We start from the raw sequence: 14779 nt of genomic DNA on the forward strand, positions 1-14779 counted from the left end.
CTATGCGATCTGAGGAGATATTAGTATGACGAATCTCTGGCCAGAGTACATGATGTGTTTTAAGAAATGGTTTCTTAGTAGCACATGCGATGTCACTATTTGATCTTCAAGATGTATTGCATAGTTATCGAATCTCGAACGACTCTCGATTTACCAATGGTTGTTGATTCGATGGGGATATTTGGATGAAGGGACTGTACTGTACGCTAACCAAAATCTATTGGTTCTTGCAGGCACTATCAGTGATACCTAGGGAATCATGGGGCGATGTTGCTAGGCGCTCTTACCATGATTCGATGGGCAAGTCGGAAATTGTTGTTCCGAGTCACAAGGAGTTGTGAGCCCACGGCTAGCTGTATCCCTGAACCATTGAGGGTCACACAGAGTAATGGATTTTTAATCCCCGTTGAGATAGTTAAATTTAAAGAGTTAAATTTAATGAACAAAGAAGTTGGACTTCTTATTTAAGAGTAGAGGAGTAAGATTTTCTAAAATGACATAGGGATGGGCATTTTTGGAAATCACTGAATTCGGATTCAGAAAAATTTATCTTGACTTTAAAAGGTGCAGAAATGGTTTCTGTGCACATTGGTGAAATCGGTTTATCAATCGGAGTCATGATGAATTTTATATTAATTTCTGAACATGCGGGCTTTGCTTGTCGGGCTTGAACTTATGACTAATGGGCCTTAAGCTGTTAGCGGCCTACATTATAAATAAGTTATTGCAGTACAGAAATTACATACAACAGGTCACAAAATAATTTTCGAAAAACCCTAATTTTATTAAGTGTGGCCGCCGCCCCCCTCCCCTCTGCTCGGAAAAATCCAGTCTGTGAATTTTGAATTACAGTCTGGTTTAACGGATCAAATTCGTTAATTCTCTTCGTAGAAACTTCTGATAGATTTTCTAGTGCAATCTATCAGAGGGATTAATTATCCGTTCGTGGACCTGATTGAAGAACAGTTTGTCCATCAGTTCCAGGGATATACAACAAGAGCAGAGCAATCTGTTGGTGTCCATAATCTCGATTCGAGATTGGAGGTAAAAATTTATAATTGTTATTTAATTTTTACACACACAATTTAATCGTTAAGTTTTGATACCCATTATGGAATCGTTCCATATAAAATTTTTAAACTTTCGCTGCACCGGGTATCAATTCTGATTGATCTGATCGCCGCGTTCTCCAACACCCACTATCTCTCAACATGGGCCATGTTCCTCTCAACTGATTTTTGACTTGGTCATCCCTTTTTAAATGTAACTTCTCCTTTACTTCTTGCTGATGGATTTTCGTCATGTGGGCTTCATCTAGTGGGCCAAACCATTTAGGCTGCATGGCTTTTAGAAACTGGGCCAAGGAATTTTAATTCATATAATATTTCATTTTATGGGTTAACAAGTGCCTCCTGCAGGTTGATGGCCCATTGGGCCATTAAAATTGGATGATGAATTTCTTACTACTTATCGAGTCAATGGATATGCTTTTTGACTTGGTTTTCAAAAATATCAATGTTCCTATTTTTTTTCAAATTTTGAATTACTTGATCACCTTACCTCAACATGATCATTATTGTTCCTCCGATATTCGCGCCTCTCTTTCTCTCCCCTTAGGGCTTTTCATCTTCACCGAGTAATTATGTTGAGCTGGTTTAGGTTCGTCCCTTTACATTGCTTAAAACCTCGATAGCTTAGGTTTTCAGCTAATCTCCTACTGCTCCTCCAACCAGTAAGTTTGTTTCCCTTTGGTGGTTCATTTGTCAAAAACCTGCACACACAACAGGAAATACCCTTTAATGGCTTAATCCACCTTTCCTTTTTGCAGTATTTTATTCCTTCCTTGCCATGGCGTCTACTCCTGCAGCTTCATCAACTGCTTCCGAGGAAATGGAGGTCATCATGTAAGTTCAATTTCCTTGACCTTACGACTAATATTATTATCGCTTTAACTGCTCGGCACTTTTGTTGTCTTGATTTGATTTATGCCCCTCATAGGCCTTCAAATCCCCCTTAATAAGTCAAACTGTGTTGAAATTTTGGCAACCATAAGCCATGCTCCTTATGTAGAAGTTCCTTTGCCCTCAACAGTTTTTTCTAACCTGTTTCCCCTTGACTCTTTATCAGCGTCCTCACTACTTTTGACCAGTTCTATACAACCTCCTTCTAAGGCAGCCAAATTCAAATCTTGGCCCTAATTCTCTCCTGAATGGGTGAAGTGGATCCATAAACTGGAACCTCACTTTGGTGATATTTGGAAATCTCAAGGATTGTACTACTTCATTCAGCTTACGAAAGGTCCATTCCCGTTACAAACCAACTTACTAGACTCTGCACTCCGTTTTTGGTCTCCTTCTTGAAATTCTTTCATATTCGCTTGTGGCCCAATGACCACTACTCTTTATGATATCCTCCGTTTACTAAGGATTCCCATCATTGGCATAGAATTGATAGGTGTCATCTCGATGATAGATGTTACAGGCCTTCCAGATGAATATCTGAACTACACCTCCTATGCTTCTATTATAGGAACTTGGAACACTGCCTCAGAGGTCCCAACTGCTGATGAACATATCTTGTTTATGTGGGTACTTGTTTGTAAATTTTTGTTTTGCCCTACTTCTGGTAGACCATCCACATAATACTTATCCCTTGCACGTCTGTTGAGTATTGGGAACCTTGTCAATTTAGGGGTCATGTTCTTAGGATCTGTCTACCGAGGGTTGAGTAAAAGTGTACTCGACACTCCCCTCCGCAAGCTTCAAGGTGTTTGCTGGTTCGTGCAGTTGTGGCTCTTTTCCTATTTTCCAGACATTAGGAACCTTCCGTTTGCTAGCATTAATCCTTCTGATAGTAATGCTCTGTCCTACTGCATCACCACAGTTTCTAAGGATTTCTTAATGACTTTATTCAACACTCTTGGGGAGGGGCGTGTTTACTATCTGCCAGTTCTTCTCAGCACGACAAATTATCCTTGGATCTCGCGTTTCATGTCTCACCAAAGTAGGTCTTTCCCACAAGTTGTTGATGACATACGACTTGCTTGCCTTCATTTAAAATTTTTGATCAGCAGTGGTAGCTTTGCCAATGATAATGTCATTCTCCCTTTTGAAGTATACAATCCTTTGATCGTGGCTTGGCAATTTGGTTTTCCTCCTACTGTACCCGAAAAATGCTTTTTCTTCCCTCAACAGTTGCCTGAGACCATTTGGGATGAACTAGTTGACCACCGTTTTTCTTTACCAACGGCTAAATTAAATCTAGTATGGGGATCCTTCTTTCAAGCTCCGATTCAGGAAGTGACTCAGGAAAGCATTGTTCCTTTTATGTCATGGTGGACTCCCAAATACCAAGCTCTCACCGCTGCTTTGTCAGTTCTCCTGGTAATTGTACAATCTCTAGACTAAACCTTTAAAATCGACTGCCTTACTTATTATTACTTTCTACCTTCTAACAGTTCAGACTTCTGTCAAAAAGCTGAAAACCATGGGTAGTGGAGTGCCAAAAGAACCTTCCCCTACTAAAGTTAGAAAAAGTGCCCGTGTATCATGAAGATTAGCCATGCAACCTTCACGCAGTTCCGAGGTTCCTGTTGATTCAAAAGAAGATGACACCATATCTATTTCCTCAATTCCATTCAACGTTGATGCTCCTGGATCAACTATTGAAGTACCTCACCCAATAAGTTATTTACCATTTAAAGATGCAATGCCTCCCTTCAAGCATCCAACACCAGCTGATGTTACTGAAAACATCATTGCGGTGCAAATCATCACTGGAATTTCTTCTAAAGCTCCTCTTCCCAAATTAAATATTCCCATTCAGGCTCCCCAGGTTGCACAAGTTTCTAACATAGCCACCGCATCAACCGCCGCCGAGGTAACACTTTTACAACTATATTCTTGTACCTACTTTTACTAGGATTCAAATGTGCACTCTTCCTTCAGTTACAATGGACTTAGATTTCAGCTTTCTACAAGACGTCAAAAGTGAACCCGTTCCAGAGGTTCCACCCCATCCCAGCATGGAGTCCGTCAACCATGCTATGAGCACCATCAAGTCTGTAATCACTCAGGATTTACTCTCATTATCAGAGCAGCAACATCAAGAACTCTTGATGGCTTTTAACTTGCTTCAAAGTTCCCAAGGGTTTACCGAATCTCCATTAGGTATGGATTCTCATTCTCTCCCTTCTATCCTTTCACGGGCCCGAGATGCGGTGAACAAACATACCGAATTCTCGGTCAGAATAGACACTTTTAAGGCTTCTAAAGAAACTTGGGATAATCTCAAGAAAGTGAGAGAGAGTAAGGTCAACAAGCTAATCAAAGTGGGTCAAACTTTTGACAATGTGGAAGACCAAATATCGCATTTGAAGAGAGAATTGGCTACCTGTGAAGCCCATAGAGTACAACTACTTGAGGAAGGCAAATCTCTCAAAGAACAAATACTGTCGGCTGACCAAGAAATTGGTGAGAGTGGGATTCAATTGGTAAATAAAAAATCTGAGTATCAAGAATGGAACACCATTCTAAATGAATCCATGTCCATACAGCTAGAATGTAAACAGAGGTGGGAAGAATTGGCAGCTGCACTAGGTTAATTTCACTGTTTCATGGGGAAAACGATATTTCTTTTTGTTGCTATAATGCCTGCTTTTGAACATTTAAGTTTCTTCTCTGTTTCAAACTAATGGTCAGAATGACCATTTATCGTTGGTTATTTTATGCAATCATTCCTGCAAATTCTCAATTGTTTTATTTATTTACAAACACTCGGCCATAATTTAGCCTGATAATTACAAAAGTGGCGATTACAGCCACTTTACATTACTTAAAGAGAATGTTCCTCTCGCATACTAGGAATGTAATGCTTTAGATATCTGCCATTGATGCATCGTTTGTGAGGTTTCCCTTCTACACTGGCTAGCCAATAAGCATTTCCGTCCAAAACTCGATGCACTTTGAATGGTCCTTCCCAGTTTGGTGACCATTTTCCCAATTCTCTATCCTTAAACTCCCACAGGTAGTATAACTTTCCAAACCAGGTCTCCTTCATGAAATGACTTCTTTCTAACCCATTTATTGTAACTCCGAGCTACCTTTTATTTTTGGAGCATGAGGCTATTGAGAGCTTGCATTCGTGTATCATCGAGATCTTCTAACTCTGAGATCATGGATTCACTGCATGTTTCCGGAATCAAATAATTTTGCATAGCTATTCGTAATGACGGAACCATGATCTCCATAGGCAGTACAGCTTCATGCCCGTAAGCCAATGAAAAAGGACTCACCCCGGTCGCGGTTCTTTTTGATGTTCTGTACGCCCACAAAGTTTCAGATAATAGCCTAGGCCAATCCCTTGGATTTTCTTTCATCGTTTTCTGCAGGATTTGAATCAGTACTTTATTAGAGGCTTCTGCTTGCCCATTGGCCTGAGGGTAATATGGCGAAGAACAGTGTAACTTAATGCCATAATCTGCTGCAAAATCCTTGACTTCCGACCCTACAAACATGGTTCCTTGATCTGTAATAATAGATTTCGGTATACCAAATTGATGTATGATGTGCTCCTTGATAAAATCGATCACATCTTTTTGTTCCACCTTTTTCAATGGCCTCCACCCATTTAGTAAAGAAATCTGTAGCCACAATAATGAAATTATGGCCTTTAGATGACGATGGGTAAATTTTCCCGATCAAATCCATAGCCCAACCCCGAAACGGCCATGGTTTTACAATGGTATACATCTCATCAGCAGGAACTCGTTGGATATTGCCATGTCTTTGGCACGGTTGACATCCTTTAGAGTATCTAATGCAATCCCTCAAACTTGATGGCCAATAATACCCATGCCTCCTTACGAGCCATCTCATCTTGATCCCTGATTGGTGTGCACCACATACTCCTTCATGAACCTGTTTCATGATTTCCATTGCCTCTGGGAACCCAATGCATCTTAACAACAAACCATCCATTCCTTTCCTATATAAATCACCTTCGACCAATATATAATTAAGGACTTTCATCCTCACATTGTAAGGAATTGGCTTCTCGGGGAACTGTAAAGCTTCTTTTAGTTCCTCTCTCCAATCACCTGCCAAATTAACATCCATATTAAAAGTCTCAATTTGTAAACCTCTTTGCATGATGGAAGGATGATTCCTTTTCTGAATTAACACTAATCTATGAGTGAGTTCCTCAGACAATTTCAAACTCGAAGAAATCTGCGCTAATTCATTGGCCTCCCAAATTTGCTGTCGTGGTACATATTGAAAATTTATCTCCTCAAAATCATCAGCCAGCTGGGAAGCGGCTGCAAAATAGGGAGTCAATGATAGACTCATGCATTTATATTCTCCTGCTACTTGTCGGAGTACCAACTGTGAGTCTCCAATTACTCGAACATTCTTTGCACGCAAATCTTTGAGCACCTCCAGCCCAATGACTAATGCTTCATATTCGGCTTGATTGTTAGTACAAGGAAAATCAAGATTAAAGGACAAGGCTGTCTTTACTCCGGTTGGAGATATAATTACTATGCATGCGCCTGCAGTTCCTTCAGTGCTAGACCCATCGAATTTCAATGTCCATGGTGGTTCCTCGATCCCATATACAGGGATTTCCACTTCTTCTGGTATTGACTCATCAGAACCTGGATGATGAGCTAAAAAATCTGCAATCGTCTGTCCCTTTATGGACTTTTGAGGGCAATAAATCAAGGTAAACTCTATTAATGCTAATGACCATTTGCCAATTCTTCCTGATAACACCGGTTTACTAAGCATGTATTTGATCAAATCAGTTTTTGACACAACAAATATAGTTGACTGAATTAAATAATATCTCAACTTAGTACATGCATAGAACAGAGTCAAACACAAATTTTCAATAGAAGAATATTTACATTCCACCTCATGGAGTGAACGACTTAAATAATATATAGCCTGCTCTTTATTTTCTTCACTGTTTTGGGCTAATAAACACCCTATTGATTTCGGAGCGGCCGCATTATATAATTTCAAAGGAACTTCATACCTTGGAGGCATCAATATTGGTGGTTTGGATAAATATTCCTTTATTCTCTCAAACGCCTCTTGGTGGTGAACTTCCCACATGAATTCGTCAGTTTCCTTGAGCTTCAATAACTGGGAAAATTCTTTAGTTTTACATGCCAGGTTCGAAATAAATCTTCTTAAATAATTTACGTGGCCCAAGAACCTCTGTAGTTCCTTTTTACTCTTTGGTGGCTTAGCCTCTAGAATGGCATTGGACTTGTTTTGATCCACTTCAACGCCACGCTGGTGCACCAAAAACCCCAGGAAATTCCCAGCTTTAACTCCAAAGGCACATTTCATTGGATTTAACTTTAGATTGTGTTTCCGCATCCTTTCAAAACTCTTCCTCAAATGTTCCACATGATCTTCTGATTTTCTTAATTTCACCACAATATCATCGATATATACTTCAATGAAATGGTTAATCATATCATGTGTGAGACCTCGGTTTTAAACAACTAATCTCGGCTTAAACAACAATTAAGCATACAAGATCCAAGACCAAAGTAAGAAAGAATTTTTTTTTTTTTTTAAAAGGAGGCTGCGCTCGGGCGGGCAAAAACTGCCGCTCGAGTGCGTCCTAAACTCCAGCACTGCTGGACAATAAAAAGGGGGGTGCGCTCGGGCGGGCAAAAACTGCCGCTCGAGCGCGCCCTAAAGTTCAGCGCTGCTGGATTACTCAAACTGGGGTGTGCTCGGGCTGCTAAAAATTGCAGCTCAGGCGCCCCCCCCTGCAGCAGAAACAGAACAGAGTAGAAAAAGCTTGGCAGCTCAAACTAAAAGTTATTCCATACATCAAACTCAAATTCATGCATTAAAAACATAACTTCTCCAGTTATTACATGAAATGCTAGCGTTGATCAACTACGAACTAGTCTATAACATGCAACATAAGACTCGCATAATCGATACAACATAAACAACGAAGTTCGAGATCTAAACATGTTTTAATATAACTAGATAAACATATTGACACGACTTCTAAACCGAGTCTCACTTCTACAACTTTCCCTCGGAGCTAACCATGCCTTTTCTAACTTGTTCCTGCCCCACCTATTGCCAAGTACACATATAAAACAAAGCAACAGCCGGATAACCGATGAGAATAATAATCCCAGTAAAAACAACATATCAAGTAATACAACAATAAACATGCTTTCAAGACAACAACGAAATCAATAACGATGTAATGAAATGCATGTCTTTAAACCGGGATATCAAATCTGATAACGAGGGATTGCTGCTGTGCTTTTGGGATCCCGAGGGTGAGATTACGTAATGACTCACCGAATCACCCAATCGAGGTGGTGCCACGTATCCCACTCCTCTAGACTTTGAGAAACTATAATGAGTATGCTAGCACTAGGTGAAACGACTACGACCTAGGCCACTCAATCATAGTTCCCAAACGTCTAAACAAAAAGGGCGGTTCTGCCCGCTGAAAACAAGATTGGCTCAAGATGAATGCATAACAGAAACATAAAACATAGCCATATAACAAAAGCTCAATCAAAACAACAAAACACAAGTTCCTCATGCTAGAACGAGTGTAGATGCAAGTATGTGATTTTAAGGGAAACTCGAGAACCAACTGTCCCGAGTATGCTATCCCGCTATCGATGTCTGCCTTTACCTTTCAATGCAGTAGTTTCAACTCTGGATAAGCTACAACAAAAGGTTTAATCAACAACTAAACAATCCAACAACAAAGGCAACGGTTCAAGGCAATCTCTTTACCGTTCTTCGTCCAATTCTTGACGACCAAATGCTGCTAACACAGGGCTTGACAACTCCAAACGAATCTGTTCAGATACAATTTAATGATCAATAACCACGATAACTTACAAGCCAAGATCACAACTCAAAAATGGTTCGAAATCCCCAAAACTCAAACCGACGGCATAACGGCTATAAACTGAACAAACCGGAAATGCAGACAGCAGTTCAATACTGATATCAACTCATATCAAAGCCAATACAACCAAAACAAGGCAAACCCAACAAATCTCAAAACCATAATTTTTGAAAAAGGCTTCCAAAAATCATAACAAATCCAAACGTCGCTCTATTTCAAAACCGACAGATAATAAACGATTAGAACTTCGCCAAGAACAACATACTCGAATCTAGAACGATTCTAACAACATCCCAAAAACTAGAATGTATCTGATCATATAAAAACTTACGATAGAACAAAGCTTTCGTAGCCGTGATCGCTAAACTGCCTTCAGAATTAATTTCCAACGGCCGGATCGAGCTCGGACTGAAATTAGAAAGCTCCAAAGCTCCAAGAGGCGTCTTCAATGGAGTCTAGCCGATGGAAGGGAAGGAGAGGAAGGATAAGAGACTAAGTCAAATGAGTTCTAAGTGTAGATAATATATTAAACTCCAAATTTGCATTTTAGTCCCTAAAATTTCTAAAATTTGCAAAAAGGACCCTGATCAAAATCAAATCGGCTCGTGAACTTTGCGATCTCCGATTAACTCAAATAAACTCAATTAAGATAAAAACGGGGCGTTACAATTCTCCCCCACTAAGAAAAGATTTCGTCCTCGAAATCAACGAGAACCACAACTCACAAGATAAAATAAAGAACTAAAGACAGTAAGAAGAACTCACGTCATCCGAATAACTCTGGAAAATGCTGTCTCATGTCAGACTCTGTCTCCCAAGTCGCTTCCTCGACTCCGTGACGGCTCCACTTCACTTTCACTAATGGAATCAACTTGGTTCTGAGTTGCTTTTCTTTTCGATCAAGGATCTGAATCGGTCGTTCAAAATAGCTTAGAGTCTCGTCTAACTTGGCTTCGTCAGGCTGAAGGATATGAGAAAGATCTGGATGATACTTTCGCAGCATAGAGACGTGAAAAACGTCGTGAATACCAGATAAAGACGGAGGAAGTACAAGTCTGTAGGCGAGATCGCCTATCTTCTCGAGAATCTCATACGGTCCGATGAATCTCGGAGACAAATTCCCTCTCTTACCGAATCTGACAGTGCCTCTAAAAGGCGAAATCTTCAGAAAGACTCGGTCTCTCTGATCAAAAATCAGAGGTCTACGCCTGACATTTGCATACTTCGCCTATCTATCCTGAGCTGACTTCATTCTAGAGTGAATGACCTTAACCTGCTCTGCCATATCTCTAAGCATCTCCGGTCCCAAATATGGTGACTCGGAAAAATCATCCCAAAACAACGGAGATCGGCACTTCTTACCATACAAAGCCTCAAAAGGCGCCATACCGATACTCGCTTGGAAGCTGTTGTTGTAAGAAAACTCGACAAGAGGCAAAGAATCCTGCCAACTAGTGCCAAAGTCTAGCACTACCGCTCGCAACATATCCTCTAATGTCTGGATAGTCCGCTCTGACTTTTCATCTGTCTGAGGATGATAAGCCGTACTCAAATGCAATCGAGTACCAAGAGCCTCCTGAAGATTATGCCAGAAGTGCGAAGTGAATCTAGGGTCTCTATCTAAAACGATCGACTTCGGTACCCCATGCAATCTCACAACATAGCTAACATACAACTCAGCCATCTGATCGTGACGATACGTCATCCTGTATGGAATAAAACAAGCAGACTTCGTCAATCGGTCGATCACTACCCAAATAGCATCACATCCTCGAACGGATCGTGGTAGCTTCGTGACAAAATCCATAGAAATGTGATCTCATTTCCATTCAGGAACAGATAGACTGTGCAAAAGACCTCCAGGTCGCTTCCGCTCTGCTTTTACTTGCTGGCAGTTCAAACACCGAGATACAAACCTCGCTACGTCGCTCTTCATTCTCTTCCACTAGAACTGACTCTTCAGATCGTTGTACATCTTACGACCTCCAGGATGAATACTGAACCGACTGCAATGAGCCTCTCGAAGAATACGCTGTCTCAACTCCGCAACATCAGGCACAACAAGACGGTTATTCACAAACAAGACTTCATCTCTAACCTGGAATTCAGACTGATGCCCAGATCTGACTTTCTCTACTGAAACTTGAATACTCGGCTCAGACTTCTGTGCTTCTCTGATTGCAACAAACAACTTGAAAGAGTGGGTGCCCAGTGAGCCAACTTGTGGCTAAGGGCTTTGATGACTCTTTGTATAAACAATCTTTTGTTTAATATAATTTACACTTTTATTAATGGCAATGACTTTATCTTTCTTCATATTGTTATATTGTGATATACTATTGTTGTTTTGATAAAGACCTTGAATATACTATAGTGTATGTAAGATGTGGTAGAACATCGGGATGTCTATCATGAAACACATCTTATAGTCACTGTATATTCTAAACTGTTCCTAGTCGATTGAGCCGTCCGATAATAAGGATAAGGATCGCTCGAGTGTGAGACTAGCATTTGCGATGCAGAGTACCACGTTTCATTGGTAGGGAACATAGAGATGTTCGAAGCATGCAAATGGATATTCATATGATGAATGATCGAACTACCCTATCCGGACTTTCCAAGTGGTTATCACTTATCGAGTGGATATAGTCCGCGGTTTTGGTTGTACACCATTAGTCCTTACTACTTGAGACATCATTGAGACTCTATATGCTAGTACTGTGCTTTGACTCGTTTACCGACTCTATTGGGGTCATCAGGTGTCGGGATTGGGTACAGTTACAACACATGTAGGAGTCGATGCTTTGTTGTCAAGGATTCACCACATACTTGCGAGTGTGGATATCCTATGCGATCTGAGGAGATATTAGTGTGACGAATCTCTGGCCAGAGTACATGATGTGATTTAAGAAATGGTTTCTTAGTAGCACATGCGATGTCACTATTTGATCTTCAAGATGCATTGCATAGTTATCGAATCTCGAGCGACTCTCGATATACCAATGGTTGTTGATTCGATCGGGATATATGGATGAAGGGACCGTACTGTACGCTAACCAAAATCTACTGGTTCTTGTAGGCACTATCAGTGATACCTAGGGAATCATGGGGCGATGTTGCTAGGCGCTCATACCATGATTCGATGGGCAAGTCGGAAATTGTTGTTCCGAGTCACAAGGAGTTGTGAGCCCACGGCTAGCTGTATCCCTGAACCATTGAGGGTCACACAGTGTAATGGATTTTTAATCCCCGTTGAGATAGTTAAATTTAAAGAGTTAAATTTAATGAACGAAGAAGTTGGACTTCTTATTTAAGAGTAGAGGAGTGAGATTTCCTAAAATGACATAGTGATGGGCATTTTTGGAAATCACTGAATTCGGATTCAAAAAAATTTATCTTGACTTTAAAAGGTGCAGAAATGGTTTCTGTGCACATTGGTAAAATCGGTTTATCAATAGAAGTCACGATGAATTTTATATTAATTTCTGAACACGCGGGCTTTGCTTGTCGGGCCTGAACTTATGACTAATGGGCCCTAAGCTGTTAGTGGCCTACATTATAAATAAGTTATTGCAGTACAGAAATTACACATAACAAGGCACAAAATTTTCGAAAACCCTAAGCTATTTTTCTTAAAGTGGCCGCCCCCTCTCCCTCTCTCTACTCGAGAAAAATTCCAGCCTGTGATTTTGAATTACAGTCTGGTTTAACGGATCAAATTCGTTAATCTCTTCGTAGAAAACTTCTGATAGATTTTCTAGTGCAATCTATCAGAGGGATTAAATCTCTATTCGTGGACCTGATAGAAGAACTGTTCGTCCATCGGTTCCAGGGAGATACAACAAGAGCAGAGAAATCTGTTGGTGTCCAGAATCTCGATTCGAGATTAAAGGTAAAAATTATATAATCGTTATTTGAATTTTTACACACACAATTTAATCGTAAAGATGTGATACCCAATATGGAATCGTTCCATATAATAAAAATTTTAAACTTCCGCTGCACCGGGTATCAATCTTTTTTGATCTGAACGCCGCGTTCTCCAACAGTGGTATCAAAGCCAGGTTGCTCAGATCAAGCGATTAAATAAATCGATTGTACAAAAAAATTTTTTTTTTAAGCCTCGGTTTTTGAAACAAAATAAATATTTTAAAATAAAAATATTTTTTTTTTCGGGCAAAAACCCGGGCAGCGATTGGATCGCTGCCCGGGAGGGGCAGCGATGGTCGCTGCACAGGGCGGCGCACGGCACTGCCCGGCGCAGCGCTGGGCGCTGGGCAGGGCAGCGATCCCTGTGATCGCTGCCCAGGGCAGCGCACGGCGCTGCCCTAAGGGCAGCCGGGCTGCCCGGCCCGGGAACGTCCCGGGCGGCCCGCGGAAAAAATTATTTTTAATTTTAAATTAAATTTTAATATGTTAAAATTCTATTTTTGGTCCGATCGAAAATTGTTTTGATTGGTCCACGAGGCATCGGATCGAATTGTTCGAGTCCGAAAATTTTAAAATTGATTTTTGGATAAATTTGAATTTTTTGAAAATTTAAATATTTTATCCGTTAAATTGAATTTTGAAATTAATTATTTTTGGTACAATTGATGATAAGATATGATCTTATGGATATATTGAGTAAAATATGATTTTATGTATAAAATTGGATTTTATAGATAAAATATGATTTTATTTGATAAAAAGATAAAATATGATTTTGTATGTAAAATAAGATTTTATGTATGAAATATGATTTTATCCTTTTAAATTTAAATTGCCATTGCATGTTATCCAATAAATTAATTTTGAATTAAATGTTATTGGATAAGGATGATCGATTGCCATGACCAATTTTGTAGGTGTATGTTAGGAATTTACATTTGTTTTATTGTTGTTGGTTTTATTAATGGGCCTGGTTTATGGCCCAATATGAATGTCATATGTAATAAAAGTGGGCTTGGTTTATGGCCCGTTCCCACCCCTTAAAAATGTATCCCTACTTGTCATTGTTATTTATTGTAAATACATTAGATTTAGTGGGAGATCAAGATTTGAAGATGGAGGTGGCCCAGCAGACAATAAAGACAGAAGAAATGTAAATTGGAAGCAAATGTAATAGGATTGCATTGCATACTGCATATTACCTAGGATTGTACTAAGACTCGTGATTGGCAACCACGGGTCGATTAGAAATGGAATCGATCATCCTATATAATATGTGATATTATGGTTGTATGCATGTTTTATACTAAATTGTGTGAATCCGACAAGCATACAAAATTTTAAAAAATGATGAGACAAATTTTTATAATTAAAAATCCCTCATTTTAAATATGATTTAAAATTGATATCAAGATAAATAAAGGAAATTTAAATTTGTTTAAATGTTCCTACCTTCCATCAACGGTCAATGTATGTGATGCTACCCGCGGATACGGTCCGGCTCATATTATTGGGGGGGCCCGTCCGTCGGAAAGCTGTACATTGGATCGACAAATGTTGTAAGTTGGGTGGAACTCCCATGGGATCGGCTCATATTATTGGGGGATCCACATGGCGACCGTCCATCACAACTTAATATTGATGGGTCATCTTGACATGTCACTTTAAACGGCGTCATATTATTGGGCCCTTATTGGACATGAGGTAAATACATGGGGGTTGCTTTTGAAGCAATTGGGCTCTACCTTTTGAGAATTATGGTTGGCTGATATTATTCGGGACCATAAGTTTGTCAATTGGACTCCATGTTCTCACTAAGGAAAAAGTTTCCCGTTTTCACTAGAGGGTGGTGAAATCGTTAAAATAGTGGGAGTGAGATTCATAAAATTAAATTCGCCTATTTTATGTCTTAGTAAATTGTTAAACAATCATTGAT

The sequence above is a fragment of the Henckelia pumila genome, unplaced genomic scaffold (assembly GCF_033568475.1).
Source record: "Henckelia pumila isolate YLH828 unplaced genomic scaffold, ASM3356847v2 CTG_170, whole genome shotgun sequence".
Taxonomy (NCBI): Eukaryota; Viridiplantae; Streptophyta; class Magnoliopsida; order Lamiales; family Gesneriaceae; genus Henckelia; species Henckelia pumila.